Source organism: Natator depressus, chromosome 13 (assembly GCF_965152275.1).
Source record: "Natator depressus isolate rNatDep1 chromosome 13, rNatDep2.hap1, whole genome shotgun sequence".
Taxonomy (NCBI): domain Eukaryota; kingdom Metazoa; phylum Chordata; order Testudines; family Cheloniidae; genus Natator; species Natator depressus.
Window position 1 is genome coordinate 1,384,947 of NC_134246.1, and position 22,173 is coordinate 1,407,119.

A 22,173-nucleotide genomic window follows, 5' to 3' on the forward strand; every position below is an offset into this window, starting at 1 on the left:
TCCTGCTGTGTCCCTGCAGGACTCTAGCGCTGGGTGGAGGGCACTCAGGGCAATACGGGCCGTTCATTTGTGGAAGCAGATGCAGATTCTCTGCTGGTTGGTGCATGGTGCCCAGTGGGCAGCCCTGTGTTTCTCCACAGACAGACATGGCCTGGGCCACAGCAGGCTCCCCACACCACACTGTCCTGCCTATGCGTCCCCTCCGCCGGGCAGACAGCTCTTCTGCTTCTGTGGCCTGCTCAGCCCTTGGCCTCTCTACTTGTGCCAACTGGGCTGGCCAGACTGAGACAAGCCATTATCTCGCAAGACCTCTGGAACTGGGCTAGAACTGAACCAGTGACCCAGGGCCCTTTACTCACCCCGCAAGCAGCTGAACCTCTCCCCATAACTCCCTCCCCCTCATGGAGAGGCAGCTGTGGGATGCGTCCTGCTGCACGGCGCAGGCCTGGCCTCCATGGCAGCTCTGTTCTCTTTAACCTGATGCCTGTCAGCTCTTTCATTTGCAAAGGAAGATTTTACTCCTCGCTAGACGGAGCCAGGAGCCCATCAAAGGGATGAGAAGTGCCAGCCCAGTTCAAAGAGCTCTGGGGCTCTGGGGGGGGGCAGGGAAAGGAGCAGGGAGTTCTCCTTCCACCCCAGCTGCTCCCTTTCTGAGCCACTCAGGGGCGCCAGTGCAGGGAGGGGCTGAGCAGAGCAGGGTGTTGTGTTGGGAGGGAAAAGTAGAGAGCGGGAGGGGGACGGAGCTGGGCAGTGAGTGGGAGAGCACTGAGGGGGACAATGACACTTAATTCCCAGACCCTGGGCGCAATGGCCAAAGGGCACCCGCTCGTGTCCCCGTGGCTGAGGGGGCTTCTCAGTCTCTCCAGTGGAGCCAGGCTTCCCGTGACCTGGGGAACAAGCTTTGTGGGGGGAAATGCTTAGTTATCTGGAACAACTTTTGCAAACATTGTTCATACAAAAGAGCCTGCGAGGCTCCAAGAGCAGGTTCTCCCCGGCCTGCTGCTCACACGCACGCACTGACAACACGCCTGCCGCCTGTGCATGCCTGCAAACATATTTACATGTATGTACTGTGTGCACATCGGTGCACATGGGGCTGAAATTGACGAAATATCTGAATACAAAACTCTCCCCAGCTCTGGCTGGGCTCAGACCTGGTGCTCCAGTCTGGGCTGAGAGCTCATTCCCTGGCTCGTGCCATCTCTATTCTCTGCACATGGGCAGCTGAGGGTACAGGCGGGCCTAGAACATACGGCTCTGCGTGTGCGCACTCACACACACACACACGTCCATATGCAGGAAGTGGCCAGAATAGGACTGTACTTTCAACCCCCTCTCTTAGCAAAACCATCTTCAGAGCATGGGGGGAAACTGCCTACTAGATCAATTGGTACTTTGGAGAGCGAGTGAATTCCAGGAGCATTTGCAGAGCTGGTTAATAACGTGCCCAGTGAGCTGCATCCCAAGTACGCAACCAAATTAAAGAAATTCTTTTCTCCTTTAATTTAAAAGTCACGTTGGGAAATCTCCAGTGGCCTCGCCAATGATTTCCCCCAGGCTGGCTTTCTGGAGAAATCTTTAATTTTGATCGTCACTCTTTGTGGAGTTTAGATCAGGGAAGGAGAGCTCTAAATAAGGCCGCACTTCAGAGCAGCGGTGCCAGGGAACCAAACTGCCAATGAGAACAGGCAGCATCCAAACCCCACTTTCTCCAGCTTTGTCCCCTTTCCCCTCTCTCATCCGCAGCCTCCCTTTGTGCTGAGCCCCCTTTGGTTCGGTTCTGTGTCACTCAGCCCCTGGTGGAGGGGCAGAGGCCCCAGACCGTGGCAGCCTGCACTATAGCCAGGTGGCAGGGGGCACGGACTGCGTGGTGCAGCAGGAAGGACGGAGCTGGGAGGATTAAACTGGGCTGGTTGTTGAGCGAACCCACGTCAACGCGGACACTGCCACCATCCTTTCAGCTGATGCTGGAACGGAGTGACTGGCAGGCTCTCCGCCTGGGCCTGCTCTCTGAGAGTGGCCAGAGTCCGCTGTCTTGGAGAAAGGTGAAAGAACCCCAAATATCTCCTTAGGGTGTCGGCTGCCCAGCGGGGCCGTCTCTCCCTGTTGGCTCCGGGTCAGCTCGTGCCCTGAGACTGGAGGGGTCGCAGCCCTTCCTCCGACGGCGGCAAGGACCATCGTGCTGTTCTGGGTGCGTGCAGCACCCAGCACAATGCAATCAACACAGGACAGCTGTAAACGGCCACCCTCGATTTCCCCTCTCCCCTTCCGCGTTCCCTAGCTCCCCTCGTGCTCCCAGGTAGGGGTTTCACTTCGTGCTCTGCTGCCTGGGGATCAGGTACAGCTCACCCCTGTTTGGGGGCTGGCTCTGCACCAGTTATGTGTTCTGGTTGCTATTGTGAAGCTGTTGCTATTAACACTCCTGTAACGTGGATTTCCTCCGTGGGCTGGTAGCGCGGGCCCACTAGACGAGGGGCAACAGAGAGCAATTACCCTTAATGACTGCACCCTGACCACTCAGCTGGTAGGCGAAGGGAGGTGGCTGACGCTGAGAGAACCAGTGCTCGCCAGCCTCTCAAGAGGGGGAATGGAAAATTCCCCGATGGAGGGGCAAAGCAGGGTGTTAAGAGGACTCCTGGGGAAGAGTGAGAAAGCCACACCGGAAGTTTTGGGCAGGTGGGGAAGAGCCGGGTTGGCTTTTGTAGCAGATGGGACCTGGCTTAGCTGCGGGACCAACCAAGGTGAAGACAAGCTGGCCAAGCGAGGCTCCAGGGTTCAGAAGTCAAACCGGGAACTGTAGCAGGAGGCCTGGACATCCCCAGAGGACCCGGAGCCCAGCCCAAAGAATGCTCTGGAGGGTACAGAAGCCGAGGCAGGGAAATAGGGGAAGGGTTTATATTTTTGTGCAGATCTGTTTCTTGTGCTATTAGGCAGAGAGCAATGGCGGTTAGGATCCTGTGCGAAGTCTGACTATGTGTGATGGCCTGTGCCTACCACATGCTCTCGAAGAGTTGACCTGTGACCAGAGCACCCACGTGGCCAGGGTTCAGAAAGTGGGGGTGTTTAAGCTGTGGGAGTGTCTGGGGGTCAGCACTGGACCCTGGGCAGCTGGACAGTGAAGTCTCAGCTCTCAGGAGGGGGTGTTAGAGCTGCACCCCAAGAGTGTCTGGAGACCCCAAGCCAGGCATGGCCTCGGCTCAGTTCAGACTCCAGCAGCTGGATCCCCTCACAGCAGTTTGGTCAGTGCCCAAGGTGGGGGATTGGCCCAACCTGTGACGCTCAGGGCTGGGCTCAGACAGTGCTGCTGCAGGGGACCAGCCCCATCCAGCCCCGCGTGCTGACGCTTAGCGCTCCTGCTCCAGCATGGCCTGGGGTCGAGCCCCAGCTGCCTCAGCGTAAAACCTCCTGGGGCACCAGGTGTTCCCTTTCCTTGTGGCCGTTAGCCCTAGCACTGGTTCCCCGGCTCCCCACCGACACAGCGCCACCCCAGGGCGTGACCCTTGTTCCCGGCAGGACAGTGTGGGGCAGGCATAGGTGGGGCTGATGTCCAGGGCGGGGGCCTTGTTACCAGCACAGCGGGATTTCTGGACCTGGGTATTTCCCATCCCTGGCTGCCACCCTGCGTTTCTGGGCAGCGCTTTGTTGTGCCCCCAGCTGGCATCCCCCCTCCCAGCCGGGCATGGGGAGATGCTGCGATGCCCTTTCTGTGCACTCTGGGCGGCTCCTGGGCAAGCGAGGGGCTGCTCTGCAGCGGGGGGAGCGCCATGGCCCCCGCATGGCTGTTCCCCTAACCTCCTTTTCCCTGCCCCCCTCAGGGCTCTTCTCTTCCTTTCTCCTCCCTCTCTCGCTTTCCCTTCCCTTTCCTCTCCGCGCGCTCTCCCCTCCCCCATGCCTCCTCCTTCCCCCCTGTTCTCCCTGCTCCTCGCCCTCCCCCCTGTTCTTTGCTGACACTTTCCAGCCCGCGGATTTCACAGGTCAGCTCCCTTTAATTAGCCGGGATTCCAATCTTCTCTCCTCTCCCAGAGTGGAACTGCAGGTTCATAAAATTCTCATTAACCTTAATTCCACCGCTGGCTCCCTCCCTGCCCGTGCCTGGGGTCAGGCTGGGAGGACGGGGGCCTGCTGGCACTCCAGCCCCTCCGCTTTACCCACTGCGGGGTGGCCTGGGGTGCAGTGGGCCAGGCGGGTGTGCACAGGCTAAGGGGCTGGCAGTCCTGCCCCCTCCCCTCCCGGTAATTGCTGTCCGGTGCCTCGCTTCTCCTGACCTGCTGCTGCTGCTCTCTGGCTGGAAACTGACCTTTCATCTGCGAGGTGGTGCTGAAGCTGGCGGGAAGAACACACCGAAACCCTCAGCCCCATGGGGGCAGCCGAGACTTGCTCCCAAGTCACAACCCGCCTCTTCGAATTTACACTAGGGGCATGTCTCTTTAATTGCTCCTTTAACCTGTCACCCCCCACCCCATCCTCTCTGGGGCCAGGCAGCAGGCACTGGCTGCGGGATGTATACCGACGGGGGGGCCATACCTAGAGCAGGCAAATGCCTGGATCTCCCGGACTGGCCTCGAGGGCTGGGTGTGCCAGGCCCGAACACAGCACAGGGAGGCTGAGCAGCAGCAATGGGCTGCCCTGGCTGGCCTTGCTCCCGCTACAGGGCCCTGACAAACAGTCCAGATGCAAGAGCCCCTGTGGCCCATTCTGTCAGCTGAGAACAGCTAGAGCACGAGGACCCTCTTTCCTTCTGCCCCAGCCCCTGTGCTGGCACCTAGGAGGGGCTGCTCCTATGCTGCAAGGGGGGGATCCCTTGAAGTCTCCCCTGCAGCAGGACCGAGGCTTCCTCCCAGTGGGTTCTGTATTTTGGGCTGTAACTGGATGCATCCCTCAGAAACGAGGGGCTTTTTCTTCACTAGAACCTGCACCGATGCTGCACCAGGTGATGGGAGAAGAACTGACCTCTCTGACGCTGCCGCAAGCCCCAGGCGTCTGCATTAGTCGAGCTGGATGCCTAATCTAGCCCTGCAGGTGCAGTACCAGGGAGGGCTGAGATCTAGGGTAGCGGGTCCAGCTGGCAGTGATGGAGTTGGGGATGCACAGGAGAAACATCTCACTTCCCACCTTCCTTGCCAGTGATTTGCAGGTTACAGGATGCCCGTTGAGAGAGCGTGGGTTGGCATCACTGCCAGGGTGGCTGTGCTCAGAGCAGTCTTCTTAGTGCTGCCATATGTTGTTTTAATGTTACCACGCATCTGCCTTCCACGCCCCCGCCGCCCTCGAAGGCAGGGACCAGCAAACACCCCCTTCCTAGCAGAGCCGGTCAAACACTGTCACACTGGGGGACACTCCAAAGCAGCTGCTTAAGGCAAAACATTGCCTTGTGTGTGTGTGTGTGGGGGGGTGTCACCAGCGCATGTGTCTCTGCACTTCCCTGGGCCGTGCCAGTGCACCCTTGGCTCTGGAGCTGGTCGTATGTGTGACGAAGTGGGACTGTTCTTAATGTTTCCTCTGAATAGTGTGGGGGTGCCTCAGTTTCCCCTAGGCAGTTCTTAAGTATCTAGGTGGTGGGATAAGGGTGTATGATCATTGCAGAGCCCTAGAGGGCAGGTGTGTGCAGGGGTCTGGACACAGAGAATGGCCGACACCCTGTTTCCTGGCAACGGATGGCCTGGGCCCTTCCCCCCTTCAAGGTGAGAGCTAAAGGGTTGGAGAACAAAGGGATCAGGTGACCTCCTGGCCCCCGAAAGGGACAAAGCCCAGAGGAGGAGGAGGGGCTGGAGGGAGTTTCAGTTTGCGGCTGGCTGGGACATGGTTGTCTGGCTCACTGCCCCCCAGAATGGACCCAGCTGAGGGGTCCGGTTCTCTGCACCTACAAGCTCTGTATTAGACCATGTTCCTGTCGTCTAATAAACCTCTGTTTTACTGGCTGGCTGAGAGTCCCGTCTGACTGTGGAGTTGGGGGGCAGGACCCTCTGGCTTCCCCAGGAGGCCCGCCTGAGCAGACTCGCTGTGGGAAGCGCACGGAGGGGCAGAGGAGGCTGAATGCTCCGAGGTCAGACCCAGGAAGGTGGAAGCTGTGTGAGCAGTGTGTCCTGCAGACAGGCTGCTCACAGAAAGGAGACTTCCCCAGAGTCCTACCTGGCTTCATAGGGAGCAGTTCCAGAGCATCGCCCAGGGACTCCGTGACAACTAGTGGCAGCGGTGGGATCTACTGCACCCCATGGATGGCACTTCCTGCAGTAAGTGACAGGGGAGCAGTAAAACGAAGGGGGACCTGTGGAAAAGTCCCGGTGTCTAGCTCCCTTGCTGGGTCCCAAGGCCATAGACTCCATCAGCCCGATGGGTGGGGAGGTGGACAGGCTCCCACTCCTGACCCCAACCTATATATCTGTGTGGAGTTTCCTGGGGCCAGGCCCCTCGGACCTCCAGTGGGAGCGGAAGGTGATGGTCAGTGGGGAGACATTCCTGGGGTGGCGAGATCCTGGGTCAGAGAGAACTGTTGTCAGGCCCTGGGTGGTGCAGCCTCAGATGCTGAGCAGCTGGGTGAGGGTCCCAGGGATGAAGCCCCACACCCTCCCTATGGCCCTGTGCAGACCCAGGAGGGGTCGGGCTGGCTGGCCGTTGGGGTTCTCCAGGATACCACCTGCAAGACCCTGTTGTGGGGTGACTGTGTCTCTTTGGGGCAGGATCCAGGTCTTGCTCCTGTAACTGCCGAGGGTTTGAATTTGAATCCAGGGAACCAATCGGCGGAGAGGAAAATGGTCAGTGAAAATGTAGATGACCTGGCTGGCAGCAGGGAGGAGCTGCTAGGCTCAGGCTACCTGCCTGCCTGTAACCAGACCCCTGGGGCTGGGTGGGACAGAGAGGGGGGGCTCAGGGGGCTCACGCTGGCTCTGATGCAGTGAGGAAAGCAGGGAGCTCGCTGCCTACCCCCACTGGGACAGCAAGGGCAGCGCTGAGCACAGTGGGAGCTGAGACCCCAGCTGAGTGGGGGGAGACACAGGCAGGGCAGGGGATCTGTTGGGAGTGGCAAGGTGCTTGGTAAGGAAAGTCTGGATGAGCCTAGGCAGCCTTGTGAGCTGATGGCTGTGTCTAGTCAGCAGGGTGGGAAGGCGAGGAGAGTGGAAGATGAGTGTCCCTGGACCTTACCTGTTAGCTGGGTGGAGAATTGTGACAGGGAAGGAAACGTGCCTGTGTCTGTCAGGGGTATTGACTTGCCTGTGGAGGGAGCTACCCTGATCTCCAAGCAGTTGTCTGTGACCAGCCCTGTGTGCTGGGACAAGGGGAAAGAAATCCCAAGCTGTGTGTCTGGGAAAGGAGAAAGTGTGTCCGACTCCTCTTTGTCTGTGGAGCAGACAGAAGGGGCCTTTCAGCCTGTGATGGCTGAGGGTAGTGCAGTTGTCTCAGAGCTGGTTCTGGATTCAGCTAAAGCCCAGGAAGGGAATGGCCCTAAGTTTGTGTCTGCTCGGGAGAATGGCCCTGTAACTAGGTCGCATCCAGTTAGTGTCTATGTAAAATCCCAGAGACCAGACAATTCTGGTGCTTGTATTTTGCCTGTTGCTAGTGTGTTGTTGGGAAAGGGTGTCGCAACTCTGTCTAATCAGGGTGAGATCCTAGCCAGGGCACAAGGAGAGCATGAAGGTGATGTGATTGTGTTACCTACGGAGGGTGTGGAAACCTGTAGCAAGAAGGAAAAGATTCCTGAGCTTGTGTGTGGCAAAGGGAAGGAGAATGCTTCTGACGTTTTATCTAGGAAGTCTGTGAGATTGCCTGAAAGGGGATTGTGTGGGAATCCGCCGGATGGGCCAGAGGTAATTCTGGATGTAAGGGAGACCCAGAAAGAGTCTGTTGCGGCTCAGGAAAGTGTTCCTCTAGAGCAAGCCCTAGGTGAAGAGGGTAAGGGCAGAATTTCTGGGAGGGGTGAATTGTTGCACAGAAAAGCCCCTCGGGAAAGGAATCCTCATGGAGTCTTTGCAAGCAGTTTACTGCAACTGAAGGGTGTGAAAGTGATTTAATCAAGAAAACTTCAGTTCCTAACAGCCAGAAATTTTCTGTTGTGAATTTGTTGTGAACTGGAAGGGCCTGGTGTAACTCCTGCCAAGGAATGGGAGAGATGCTGGGGCATCCATGGGAACATTGGTGGCTTCGAACTTCCCCAGGTCACTAGCTAAAGTGACCCCGCTCAATTCGATCTCAAAGAGGGGAGAGATGTGACGAAGTGGGACTGTTCTTAATGTTTCCTCTGAATAGTGTGGGGTGCCTCAGTTTCCCCTATGCAGTTCTTAAGTATCTAGGTGGTGGGGTAAGGGTGTATGATCATTGCAGAGCCCTAGAGGGCAGGTGTGTGCAGGGGTCTGGACACAGAGAATGGCCGACACCCTGTTTCCTGGCAACTGATGGCCTGGGCCCTTCCCCCCTGCAAGGTGAGAGCTAAAGGGTTGGAGAACAAAGGAATCTGGTGACCTCCTGGCCCGGGAAAGGGACAAAGTCCAGAGGAGCAGGGGCTGGAGGGAGTTTCAGTTTGGGGCTGGCTGGGACATGGAGTGAAGTACAGACATGGTTGTCTGGCTCACTGCCCCCCAAAATGGACCCAGCTGAGGGGTCCTGTTCTCTGCACCTACAAGCTCTGTAAAAAGAAAAGGAAGACTGGTGGCACCTTAAAGACTAACCAATTTATTTGAGCATAAGCTTTCGTGAGCTACAGCTCACTTCATCGGATGCATTCAGTGGAAAATACAGTGAGGAGATTTATATACACACAGACCATGAAAAAATGGGTGTTTATCATACACATTGTAAGGAGAGTGATCACTTAAGATGAGCTATTACCAGCAGGAGAGTGGGGTGGGGGGAGAGAAAACCTTTTGAAGTGATAATCAAGGTGGGCCATTTCCAGCACATTTCCAGGAGTTAACAAGAACGTCTGAGGAACAGTGGAGGGCGGGGGGGGAATAAACAAGGGGAAATAGTTTTACTTTGTGTAATGACCCATCCACTCCCAGTCTCTATTCAAGCCTAAGTTAATTGTATCCAATTTGCAAATTAATTCCAATTCAGCAGTCTCTGGTTGGAGTCTGTTTTCAAAGTTTTTTTGTTGAAGGATAGTCACTTTGAGATCAGAAATCGAGTGACCAAAGAGATTGAAGTGTTCTCCGACTGGTTTATGAATGTTATAATTCTTGACGTCTGATTTGTGTCCATGTATTCTTTTACGTAGAGACTGTCCGGTTTGGCCAATGTACATGGCAGAGGGGCATTGCTGGCACATGATGGCATCTATCACATTGGTAGATGTGCAGGTGAACGAGCCTCTGATAGTGTGGCTGATGTGATTAGGCCGTATGATGGTGTCCCCTGAATAGATATGTGGACACAGTTGGCAACGGGCTTTGTTGCAAGGATAGGTTCCTGGGTTAGTGGTTCTGTTGTGTGGTGTGTGGTTGCTGGTGAGTATTTGCTTCAGGTTGGGGGGCTGTCTGTAAGCAAGGACTGGCCTGTCTCCCAAGGCCTGTGAGAGTGATGGGTCGTCCTTCAGGATAGGTTGTAGATCCTTGATGATGCGTTGGAGAGGTTTTAGTTGGGGGCTGAAGGTGACGGCTAGTGGCGTTCTGTGTTAGACCATGTTCCTGTCGTCTAATAAACCTTCTGTTTTACTGGCTGGCTGAGAGTCACGTCTGACTGCGGAGTTGGGGGGCAGGACCCTCTGGCTTCCCCAGGAGCCCACCTGGGCGGACTCGCTGGGGGAAGCGCATGGAGGGGCAGAGGAGGCTGAATGCTCCGAGGTCAGACCCAGGAAGGTGGAAGCTGGGTGAGCTGTGTGCCCTGCAGACAGGCTGCTCCCAGAAAGGAGACTTCCCCAGAGTCCTGCCTGGCTTCGCAGGGAGCAGGTCCAGAGCATCGCCCAGGGACTCCGTGACAGTATGAAATCCGGGGAACGTTTCAGCGGCTGTAGCCTGGTCTGCCTGGGAAAGTTTTACCAGTTACAGCGATCTAGTTACCCCCGTGAAGTCCCCCGAGACACTGCTGATAACTGGGGCTCCAATTTTACCCAGTGGGCTCACCTGTGAAAAGTTCATGGACATTCCTCAGATGTCACCATAACCAACGCTAACCAACGCTGGTGGGGAAGAGGGAGACGGACGGAGTTAGTCTGGAGTTAGTCCAGCCTCCTGCTAGAACTCAGGGACTGTATTAGGGTCATGCCTGGTAAATAAGAAAAGTGGAACCAAGAATCAATTAACCAAACTGGTGGGTTGGAAACTAGGCCTAACTGGTAGACAAAGTCCTGAGGGACTGGGCTGTTCCCCCCAGCACTGCCTTCGGGGGGCCTTACAGAAAAAGACTTTGGGGAGAAAGTTGGCTACTGGAGCAAGCTTCACCCTCATGGCTGCCACCCCTGGCGACCCCAGGCCTCCATTGTCCTGATCCTGAGAGGTGTCCTGACCAGCCCGGGCTGGAGGGAGGGACCCAGATGACATCGCCACCTTTGCTGGCTCCAGCTGGATCCCAACCACGCCTGGGATGAAATGGGATCAGACTTTAGCAGCAGCAGCCCCAGCCCATCTCAGCTCACTGCTCTTTTCCCCAAAGGACAGTTACTGCCGTCCCTGATACCAGCTAAAGATGGTCAGACAAGGGGTTTCCTTCTAAAACCCTCCCCAGCTACAGGGACAGGGAACAAAGGATGGGGTTAAAATGGAAGCCTTATTTAATGCTTTATGTTTCAAAGGCTTTAACTGTTTTCCCTTCTCTTCTGTAGCTTTTATAAAAGGTTAAAAGGAGTTTTCCTGGGGTGTTTGCCACGGTGCTGAGCAGGCTGAGGTCTCTGAATTCCAAACCCTGGACTTTCTTTAATGCTGGACAGTGATTGGCCCATGTATCCCATCTAAATTAATACACCACCACTCTTGTTTCCATTTGTGAGTGGCTTTTTTCAGCTCACCAGCCTCCCAAGTGACAGATGCTAAGCTGAAAAAGGCCCCCTTCTAGCAAATGGAGCATGATATCAGGCTTAAAGTCGCACCTTAAGGTACACTGAAAAAACCTTCTCAGGTAGACAAGGCCTGAGAGACTCAGGGCAGGTTTACACTTAAAACGCGGCATTGGTGACAGGAGAGAGCTATGTCTGTGGGGAGAGCACAGCACTGTCTACATGGGAGGTGAAATCGGTGTAACTGTCTCAGACAACCCTGAGCAACGTAGTTATATCAGGACAGTCTAGTGTAGACCAGACTGTAGCAACCTAATTCCCATTGACTTTCAGTGAGATTTAGGCTCCTGCGTGCCTTAAGGGTTGTCCACACCTAGAACGCTACAGCTGCGAGTGCTTCAGTATAGACACTGCCTATGCCGATAAGAGGGACTCTCCCGTCAGCGCAGGTTCTCCACCTCCTCAAGAGGCGACAGCTAGCACTGTCTGCACGGGAACTTAGGTCAGCTTATTGCTCAGGGTGTGGATTTTTCACACCCCTGACCTACGTAGTTAAACCAACTTAGTGTAAACCAGGTCTTAGTTAATTTTGGAAGTGGGGCTTGGACTCCTAAATCACTTTGATGCTTTTGCAAATTGGACCCCAAAGCCCATGCGCTATCTGCCCAGGCAGGGTCCTGGGCTCTCCACCCTCCGTGGCAGGACTCTCAGAGCTGGATGGTGCGCCATGTTTCCCGAAGCCAGATCAGGCTCCGGCCAAACTCGGGTAGCAGCTTTCACAGCCCAGTCAGCCCTGGCTAGAGGATTACGGAACAGGCCCTTTGCTGTTTTTCTCCTTCCCTTTTTGGGGCACTCACATGCAATAACAGAGGGTTTGTTCTCTCCCATAATGAGGGTCTTGCAGTGGTATCACCTCCTAGCTCTTTTAGCAATTATAAAAGAGGGGGAAAAAAGAAAGCCGCATGCCTCTCTCTGCAGAGCCCCGTGTGGCGGTTCTGGGGGTGAACTCTGGAAAGGTTACAGCCTATTTGCATTTTACCCTTCAGTAATTTTAACACTTACGGGTGCAATTAAGAGGCGAGTCTGGAGTTATGAAGCTATCAGTGCGCAGAGACCTGAATACTAACAAACTCCAATATGCATTTGCCTTCCTGGGCCGTCTGATTTATCAGTGATAAAACTGCAATAATGCCAGCAGATTTCCATCGGCCGCTGTAATGGGGCTTGACTACATTAAATGCACATTTTTTAACTTGTCTGATAGCCCAGCCTCCTAAAAGACATTTAAGTGATGGGTTTAGTGCTCATTATGGATAGGCCATTGATAGCCACAGAGAGAAAGAGTCGTCTGTTATTTTAATAGAACGGCAAACCCGAGACTCCTCTGAGGCCACCAAGTGCATCCCTGTAGCCCAGCTGTGAGCAGGAGGGATTACCTTGTAGTCTCCTTGCCACGCTCGTCCCAATGCGTGCTCCATACTGCTCTGCCAGCAGAGCCCCGTGCCGGCCTGGAGGGACACTTCTCCTTTCCCCGGTGCCCGAGAGGCTGGGTTTCCAAAGGCCTGCGTGTAGCCGGACGATTCACATTTGATCTTCCAAAACCAAATTCTCCTCAGGGAAAGCCCCAGGATGTGTGCTGTGCCGAGGGCAGGGGCATGGGGTCAGGGCAGAAAAGGTACAACAACCTCCTCTTCACATGCAGGGCTCTGTAAACCTCCTGTCCCTGCGGGCCTGGCTGGGCAGAGGCTGGGAGAACCGGTCAGCCCCAAGCCACTTGAGAGAACCTGCTCTTTCCTAGCGCCCTCACCCTGAGGTGGTGGCTCTGACTGGGCTCGGGAAGGACCAGCAGTTTGGGTTCACAATGGTTGTATGAACGTTTGCTTTGGTTTCTCTCTGTGCAGCTGATCAAACCTGCGGCCTGGTTCTCTGCTTGGTTACGCTAGTGAGTCCAGAGCACCTTCATCTACAAGCAGAGAGACGCTGGCTTTACCTGGGGTCACTGAGCGCAGGATTCGTCTGGCTGTGCTTCGCTCTCAGACTGTCGGTGAGTTTGTATTTTGTAGCTCCCCTCCAGGTTGGCCCCATGCCCCCAGAACCAGCTGCCCTGAACTGTGCGGAAGCTCAGCCCAGCTTGGGATGTCGTGACTTGGGACCGTCCCAAGTTCTGAGATCAAATGAACCCCAAAAGCTCAAAGCGAAGCTCGGACAAACGGGGTGAGTTGCATCTGGTTTTGCACTCAGCCCTTGTGAAACTGCTGGTTCCAATGGGAAGGGGGAACCGAGTCCAGGTTGGATCAGTTTGTCAATGGGCTCACAGCACTAACAAACCTTCCAGTGCACCTGGGCAGAGTGTCAAGTCTGTAAGGAAGCCCCAAGCTAGGGGAGTCTCCCGGGGATTGGGATTTTACACCAGTAGTTCACTTGGCTCTAGTGAGAACCCAATGCTCTTCTATGCACAGGAGGTGGGTCAGACCCCCTAGAAACCCACTCCCCCTTTGGACCGGCAATAGGGTCAGATACAACTGAGATAAGGGCCTGGGTGTTTTAGACCTTGTCATTGGGCAGAGTCCACACCACAGGAGGAGGGGCTGGGAGCTGCCACCTTACCAACAGTCATGTTGGAAGGGTTTGCTTTGGCTTCAGCAGTCACTGTGCACCCTTCTCTTTGGACCAGCCTGTGCCCGGCAGAAGTGGATGTGGCAGGTGCAGCAGGGGCGCTATCTGGTAATTAAGGGGTTAACTTCAGCTCAGCTTTCCTGTCCTCTTGCGAAGGTGGCTGAGGGGAGGGTTGGGTTCGGCACCGCAGGTTATAGGTGTAGGTGAAACCCCAAAGCCGTAGTGGGAGGGGGAGACCGAGACCGTTTGTGCTGCTGCGTTTTCAGCTTGTGTCCCTAGTGGAGGTGGCCTCTGCCTGTTTCTGACTTGGGGGTTGCTTTGTGCGTGGGGGAAGAGGTGGGCTGCTGGGATTAGATCCTCAAAACCACCAGCTAGGGTGTGGCCCATTTACCCAGCAAAGGAGCCAGCCAGATCTCTGCAGGCTCATTGCATCTGTGGCTCTGACCACGGCTATTCCGTTCTTTCTTCTTGCACCTGACCACAAACTCTCTTGCCAGTGCTGGGTTTTCTGAAAGGAGGGTGCTGGTCCTTTAAGTTTCACCACAAATTAATTGGATACTTTTGAGCTCAGTCTCATGATTTCTTCTTTTTTTTCCTGAAGCAATTTGGTCTGAGATTTCTTTCTTTCCCTCTATTATCCACTCTGATTAACTCAACCGCACCTGTCAGCTTTTATTCCATGGAGCGGGGAGTAGCTTGCAGAAACCTGTTAAAATGCATGAGTTTTATCACATTGACTCTTTCCTGGCCAACCATGCTGAACTATAAGCAGGAATGGGATGGAGCTGACAGGGAGAATGCAGCTGCTGGCTCCTACCCAAAGGCAGAGCCCTTTCTGGCTAGCAAATAATTCCCCGGCTTGCCAGGGGGTTCTAAGGAAGTCAGTTATAGCGACCTGGCCAAAGAGCTCAGTGCCCACTTAGGCACCTATTGGCGAGGGCAGGTTTCCAAAAGTGTCGAGCGCGCCGTTGGTCCCACTGAGAGCAATGGAGAATCCGGCTGGGAGAGCTGGTCCCCAGTGACTCCTGCTTTCCCTGCCCTCCAGCCTGGGATATAATTATTGTTCCTACATGGAACTGAGCTGGAACATTGCAGCTTTTAGGCCCCAAGGACTCCCAGCCATGGGGGCAACATAACACCCACTGGTGGCCTTGACCTGGGAAGGGCTCCACCCTGTGTCTAGAACTGCCTGACCCCTTTGCTGGCAGTCTCGGCACAGCGACCAAAGAGGGAATAAGCTGCCTCTCCTCCCTAAAAGTTAGGGCTCAGGACCACAGGGGGGCGAATGAGAACGGAGACAGCCCAGCTTTGCAGCGAGCAGAGGGTTTTGTCTGAGCTGATGCCCCGCAGCCAGCCAAGCCAACGCCTGTCACCAGCCGTCAATTCACTCGTACAAAGACAGCAACGGGCCATGGGACAGCAATGGGATAAGCTGTGAACCTTGATTCAGTCATGCCAGCCTCTGGGCAGGTGTGATCTCTTGCAGATGGGGCTGGCATAGTTTTAGAGCAGTTCAGGGGAGGTCTGACACAGGAAATTAACTTCCTTCTCAGCCCCATGGAAGCGAGGCCCAGGGTGATGTCCAGGGTAGGACAACACGGGGCTCAGTGCAGCAATGAATTCCCTTCTGCCTATGGCAGAAGCTGCTCCCTGGGGTTAGGAGGGTCCCTGGGAGCTGAACCTCTCCCATCTGTGAGAGTCACCTCCAAAGGCAGCCCCTAGGCAGCAGGACATCTGTATGGGGTACTACAGCACTGAGGTTGGGGTGAGTCGCCTGGGGCCTCGTGGCTCTATTCCTGTGATGGTTCCTGTGGGGACGGTGGTGGATGAGATCCAGGAGTGAATGAAGAGGCAGAGGTGGGGACTGACTGGGCAGGGTGGCTGAGGGAGTGAGGTTGCTGGGAGTGACGAGGGAGTCAGGCCAGCCGTCCCTGTTGACTGCTCTCAGGGGTCCTGGGAGGAGGGAGAGTTCAGGGCGGGCGCAGCAGAATGGAGCATGTTGGCTGTGGCCTACATAACTTCGAGTTTTGGGTGCCCAGTTGGAGAACTCCAAAGCAGCTTGCACTGGGCTCCAGCAAATGGGCAAAATCAGTGGCCACTTTCAAACATTTTGGCCTAAAAGTGCCCTTCAGTGAAAGGGCAAGTTAGTGTGGTGCAGGGGTCGAAATGGGACTGGGGAGGCAGAGTTCCTGTGTCCTATTCCTGCCTGGCTAGAGGTAGGCAAGCCACTTAGCTTCTCAGCCTGCTTGCTCCTCTCCAAAACAGGGACACTGATGCTGGTACCTCCCTCTGGGAGAGGCTGTTGGGAGACTTGATTGACTCCTGTTTGCAAAGTGGGTTGAGATTCTCTGTGGAAGAGGGTGCAGCAGGGTGGGATCGGGGGGGGGGGGCTGTGCGTGTGCACAGAGAACATCTCGCTGGAAACTTGATTTTTCTCCACTGTGCAGCACTTCTCACTCCAGAAAAATTGTTTATGTTGCTTTTGCCTGGTCGGGAAAACTGAAAGCTCTTCTGAGGCAGACACAGACCTAGCAGGAGAGAGACACTCCCCCCTGCTGCGTGTCCCCCCCCCGCACCACACTCCAGCAAAACATTTCTTAGTTGCTGCAGATTTACTGCTTTGCAAATGCTAATTTTACATTCCAATTATAACTTGTTCCCTTTTTCTCATTTTAATAAAAGCGAACGCATCCGGAAACATTACTGCACCCGGGAAAGAGCAAGATCTGACATAATTCAAAAGTGGCTTCAATCAGGCTGTTTTCCTAATGGTTTGTCATATCAACCCACAACTCCCAGCAATCCCCCCTTTACTCCCAACCCCCTGAGGCATCATTTACATTTCTTAATAACCCCTCATTAATATTCATGATGTGGGGAGGGTAATAACGGCTGAGTGCACACCACTAATTCAATTTCAGTGAGCCTCAGTGTGTTTAGTTAATCACCGGGGGACCTGGGTTACTCAGTACAATTATTTATTCGGAATTAGATCTTGAGGCATCTGGATTGAAAAGTGAACTAGGAATAAAATTAAAAAGGGATTCTCCTCCTCTGTGCGCTCATCTTATTGTAGCTTCCCCCCGGGGCGCCCCCCTCACCCCCTGCCAGAGGTGTCGTGCACCTCCCCGCGTTGCAGCAGGGCTGAATAGAAAAACTGTTGGTTTTTTAGTGGCGCTTCAGTTGCACTGATGGGAAATCATCATGACAGCGTTTTGTTTGTTTTTTCCTTTTAAGAAATTGTTCCAAGGCAGGGGCCATCTCTGAGCCGCCATCTTCTCCGTGTCGCATGGGACAGCCCCAAGCAGGATCCGCCAGAGCGGTCTTTGGCCTCAGGGTCTGCTGCAGAGAAGGAAGTTGAGTGGTGGTTACCTCCCTAGCTGTGCTGCAGCAACCAGCCTTTGGCCCTGAAAGGGGTGAGGCTACCCTGGGAGTCAGGAGCCCAGGCACTAGCTGGCATGCGTCTGATCCTGCCACCCAGGAATGGGGCTGTCTCTGAACCTCTAACCCACACAATTTCCTCTCTCATCTAGATATATGACTGGCTGGGAAATGCCTGTGTTCTCCTGTCCTGTTTCCACACCCCTCCCTCTCTCTGGCTCATTCTCATTAATAATGGATCCAGCTGCCTCCTCTTGTAATCTTCACAGTCTGGCTCAGACATGGCTGAATCTCCTTCTCCGGGCACATTCCTCCCAGTGGAAGGGGATGGATTTGAAAGCACCCCCGCCTCCCCGCCCCACGCCTACTCTGTGCTGACAGCTGCTTGGGGACTGGTGTTTACTGTGTCTCTCTCACACCCTGGACTCTGCTGTCCCTTAATGTTCATTTCCCTTTTTTCTCCCTCTTTCCATTGCAAAAAAGCAGCTGCTGAGCATTGCGAGGGGAAGGGGGGATTAGGAATATCAGGGACGAGAGGCACTGGATAGCTCAGAGGCTGGTACCAACACAAGTCCAGTCCTTTGACCCTCTGCTTCCAAGTAGGTCTAATCACTGACAGCACTTCCTCTGCCCATATACAACAGCTGTATCTGCCGCTGTCCTAATGCACACACGTGTCTGAGGGATGCTGCCTACAACCGAAATGAAAGCAAGAACTCAGCAGAGGGAGAGGAAATGATAAATAATTTAAATATAAAAAGGAATAGAAAACCTCAGTCAAACACGCCTCACTTTCAACAGCTCTTTCTTGTGTCCTGGTGGAACAATTTACATGGAAAACTTCCTGCTGGCAGTTTAATGGCTGCACGGTGTCTCCTTGGGTGTTGTGCAATGCCAAGGCTCGCCTGGGTTTTCAGGCCTGTCTCTGTTACTGCTGTTACTCACTGGTGGTGTTATGGCAGCAGCTAGAGGCCCCAGCTGAGACTAGGGAGCGCACTGTGCCAGGCGCTGCATGACCACTTAGTGAGAGCCAGGCCCTGCCCTGAGGAGCTCACAATCTAAGCAGACAGAAGGTGGGAGGGGAGACAGAGGCCCAGAGAGGGGAAGTGACTTTCCCAAGGCCACACAGAAAGTCAGTGGCAGAGCCAGGAATAGAAGTCAGGTCTCCGGACTCCCAGCCCAAGGCCCTCCCCAGCATCCCTGCTGCTGTCGTCCAGTGCAAGCCCTGCTAGGACTCAGTGGCCACGGTATCACTGCATGAGCTGACCGATCCTCTTCTGCTACTAGAGGAATGACCGTGTCCCTAGAGCGGGGGGAGGGGGAAGCGACTCTGAACGTGGGGAGGTGAAAGAGAGCCTCAGAGGTATCTGAGCGCTGATTGACAGCAGCGTGCAGGCAGCCCAGTGGTGCAGCTTTGTTCTGAACCGTTTGGACTTGGTGGCATATTACACTTACTTAGCCCAGGGTGAATGACGACGTGAGGGGCAGGGCAGGGAGAATCAGTCCTGTGTATCTATTCCAGAAGCTGCATTTCTGCTCTGCCTCCGGGCGGAGCCCGCACTGCCCCAGCGCTGCTTGAGGAAGCAACGAGAACTCTGTGATTCACAAAGAACCTTATTCAATAAAAGGTTAGTGCAAAAAAACAGAACAAAGGGCGTGTCTACACTGCGATTAGGCCCCCGGGGCTGGCCTGTGCCAGCTGACTTGGGCTCACTGGGCTGTTTCATTGCAGTGTGGACCTTCGGGCTCTGGCTGCAGTCCAGGCTCTAGGACCCTGCGAGGTCTCATTCAGTCCTCAGCCTGTCTCCTACAGTGCTGGAGTGAGGGGAGAGAAGTGTCTGCAGGGGGGGTCTTTTGGACCAGATGTTTAAAGGCAGAGCACAGCAAAAGCCAACCACGGTTTTGGCAAGCTGTGAAAGGCGCCACACCTGCAGCCACTAGGCTGAATGGTCTGGTCTGTGCTTATGGGTACCATGATGAAGCCTTTCCCCTTCACTTCTGCCTCCCCGAGCAGCAGCGTTGACACTCCTGATGTGTTGTCAGAGGCCCTGCTCAGCTGATTGCTTGTAATGTCTGCGATGATGGAAACGTGGATGCAACCCCTGAGAGAATGGGCTGGAGATGCTTGTCATAACTTTATCTGCGGGAAGCAAGCTCTTGTCGGCTGGGTGATGGACGACCAAAAGCCGGGGCTGAATGCGCGTCCCAGCTCAGCTTCGTTCGCTTGCTGAGCTACTCTGCAGGTGAAAAATGAGTTTCTGGGAAGAGCCATGGGCGGGGGGGAAATAAGATTTCAGGAGGGTAGTGCAAGTCGCCAGCACCTTTCCGTGTGTTTCCTTGGTAGCTGTAGGATGTCCTAACATAAATAAGTGACATTCGCTGGTGGACTAGGCGGAACAGCCACCATTGCATGTTGGGGATCCCCTCTCCCCCACAAGGCTCACTGTCCCCTGCCTGCCACAAAGGCTGCAATCTGCAGCCTTCTCAAGGGTCATTATTCCTGCTCGAGTACACATGTACAGGAATATGCATATTGCAACAAGAAGGTACGATGAGGAACGAATAAGCCCTGTCAGAGGCTGGTGGTGGGTGGCAGGGAGAAAGGCTGCCTGGTCTCATGGTTAAATTCTTCCTTGCTTGCTTTTGTGCTGGGCTTAGTTTAAGGCACCACCACAAAAAGAGGCACAGTCTCTTCTCCCTTCACCCAGGCAGAGCCAAGTGACTTGTGCAAGGAGCAGGTCCAGGTGTTGCTTTTCTATCCAGTGCTGCTGGGGAGCTTACAGAAAGCTGCTAGGGAGAGGTCTCTCCACGAGCTGGATCTGTCTCACCAGACACTCTAGGAGAGCAAGGGTTGTGCTCAGTGAATCTAAACACCTTGGGTGCAGTCCCAGCCCCATTGAAGTCATGGAAAAACTCCCATTGACTTCCGTAGGGGCCACCGTGTCACCCCTCGAGTCTTCATCTCTGCAGACCTGCCTGTAAACTGGCACAAGGAAAGCAAGCGAGGGGTGGTCCCAGCCTAGTCCCCGGCAGGGTGTGTGTCTGCTTTGCAGAAAGTCTGGCACCTTTCGACCCTATTACTGCTCTCTGGCCAGAGACGAGCTGGCGCTGGACCAGCAGGCAGGGCCTTTCTATGGCCGAGCAGCTCGGAGCTTGGCATGCGCCGGCTCGCAAGCTCTGTCTGGTTTATGCTGCTGCTGTTGAGGCCCTCATCTCCAAGAGAACTAATCATCGTTCCTTTCATGCCTTCCCCAGGTGAGACCTTGGTACCTGAATGGCAGGAGCTGCTTTTCATCTCTCTGGCTCTGGTTCTTGGCCTGTTTGTGTCCCCCTGGCTCAGCTGTTTAGCTGCTGGTGATGAATCAAGGCCCCCATCCTGCAAGCTGCTCTGCATAGGCACAGAGCTCTGCCTGTGGGGAGCCACGTGCAGGGTCAGGGCCTAAGTCACTGAGGTCGGCGCCAGGGCGGGAGGGGTATGAATGCTGAGTCCCTGGACAGCCCTAGCCTTTCCCTTTGTCTGGGGAAGCAGCTTCTCTCTGCAAGCAAACCACACATACATCCCCCACTGAGAGACATTGTTTTAGGCTATGCAGGGAGCTCCTGACTCGCTGGGTTTTCAGGGGTAGACAGCAGAGGCCCCGCTCCCCCAAGCCTTTAGTTGAATTGTACTTGGCCTTTCTACCATGCCTTTCAGCTGGGGATTTCAAAGTGCTTCCATACAGGTGGGTACATAGCATTATCTCCATTTTACAGATGAGGAAATCTGAGGCTCAGAGAGGTTAGGTGACATGCCCAAGGCCACACAGCAAACCAGTGAGAAGTAGGAATAGAACCCAGGTCTCCTGGCTCCTAGTCCTCTGGTCTATCTGCTAGACACACTGCCTTTCTTCCAGCAGCTGACCTACTTGTTACAGAAGTGGGGCCAATATAATTTCTGGAGTAACCCCATTGTCTTTAGGGGATTTGTACCAGGGATGGATTGGCCCATGGCTGTGCTCCTTTGGAAACTCTCAGTCATGAGCCTATGAATCAACACTCCTTCCCTCCTGCATGAAGAATGCTTCTCCTTCTCAGTGCATTTGGCCGCTCTCTCCTGGTATCCAGACCAGGCTCCAGTTCAGAACCAGGACCAAGGGCACATTGCTTTCCTCCAGCCCTACTGTCCCCTGGCGTTTTCTTTTTACTCAGTTTTGTTTCTGTATTTGTTTTTCATTTGCTATTTTGTCCCCATGCTCCAGCTCCCTTTATTGGATAAAACCACTGCATGATTGAATCCTGCCCTGCAGCAGCTTGGACAGAATTCAGTTTTGCAGACAGCAATAAGGTGGTTTTGGAGCCTTGTGAGGCCAGGCAGAGTGTGAGATGGGAACATGTCCAAGAGAGGCTCTAGTCACTGAAGACAGTTGCATTGTCCCGTGCTTCATGGTTTCACCCTCTGCCTTTCCATTCTTCCCAGCGCACTTCAGAGCCCTTAGTATTAGGGAACCCATGGCAAGACAATAAAAGCAAAAGGAAGGAAGCCCCCTGGTTATTTTGAAAAGCTGATGGGAGACAAGCAGAAGCTCTCAGAGACAGAGGGTCGACAAAGAGGTGGGGTTTGGGCCCCAAGAAAACCTGGGTCCTAATCCAGTCTCTGAGACTGACTCCTGCTGTGGCCTCCCTTTCCCTCCTCAGTTTCCCAATCTGTAAAATCAGAATGATGCTACTTACCCACCTTTCTTGCAGGGGTTTCTGCAAGGATGAAATAGTTAGTGTCTGTAAAGTACTTGGGAGCTGGCAAGCTCTATCTAAATGCAAACTATTAGTAAAGCTGTCATTTGCAGTTTATGAATTAGTAATAACCTCTCTCTGCCTCACTTTCCCCACCTGTAAGCTGGACATAGTAAGGCTCTGAGTCTGCAAAGATTTACCCATGTGCTGGACTTCACATTTCCCCTTGATGTCCAGGTGTGTAAGTCTTTGCAGGATATGGGTCAATACTTACCTAATTAAATCTCACAGCCCCTCTGTAAGGTAATCTCTGTGCATAAACCACTGTGAGATCTTTGGGTGAAGTATATGCCCAAGGTGGTATCACACAGTGAAAGGAAAAACATAATTTTAGGCAGATAATATCATTCAACGGGAACAAAAGGGGAGACGAGGGAAATTAGAGCAACAAAACATCATGTCACTTTGAATACAAAAGTGAATGTTGTCTGAGGTTCGTATGTATGCCAGGTTTATGCTCCTGTCTGTACGCTGTGGGTCAGCTC

The 22,173-nt window shown here is 54.2% G+C and overlaps 1 long non-coding RNA gene across 1 annotated transcript; it reads left to right on the plus strand.

Moving 5' to 3' along the window:
- The first annotated feature begins 5,774 nt into the window (after positions 1 to 5,774).
- On the plus strand, positions 5,775 to 21,038 carry LOC141997228 (uncharacterized). Its single transcript, XR_012641693.1, has 5 exons — positions 5,775 to 6,230; positions 12,823 to 12,965; positions 18,441 to 18,546; positions 18,933 to 19,161; positions 20,174 to 21,038. It is a non-coding gene; the product is annotated as an uncharacterized LOC141997228 (long non-coding RNA).
- Positions 21,039 to 22,173: the final 1,135 nt, after the last annotated feature.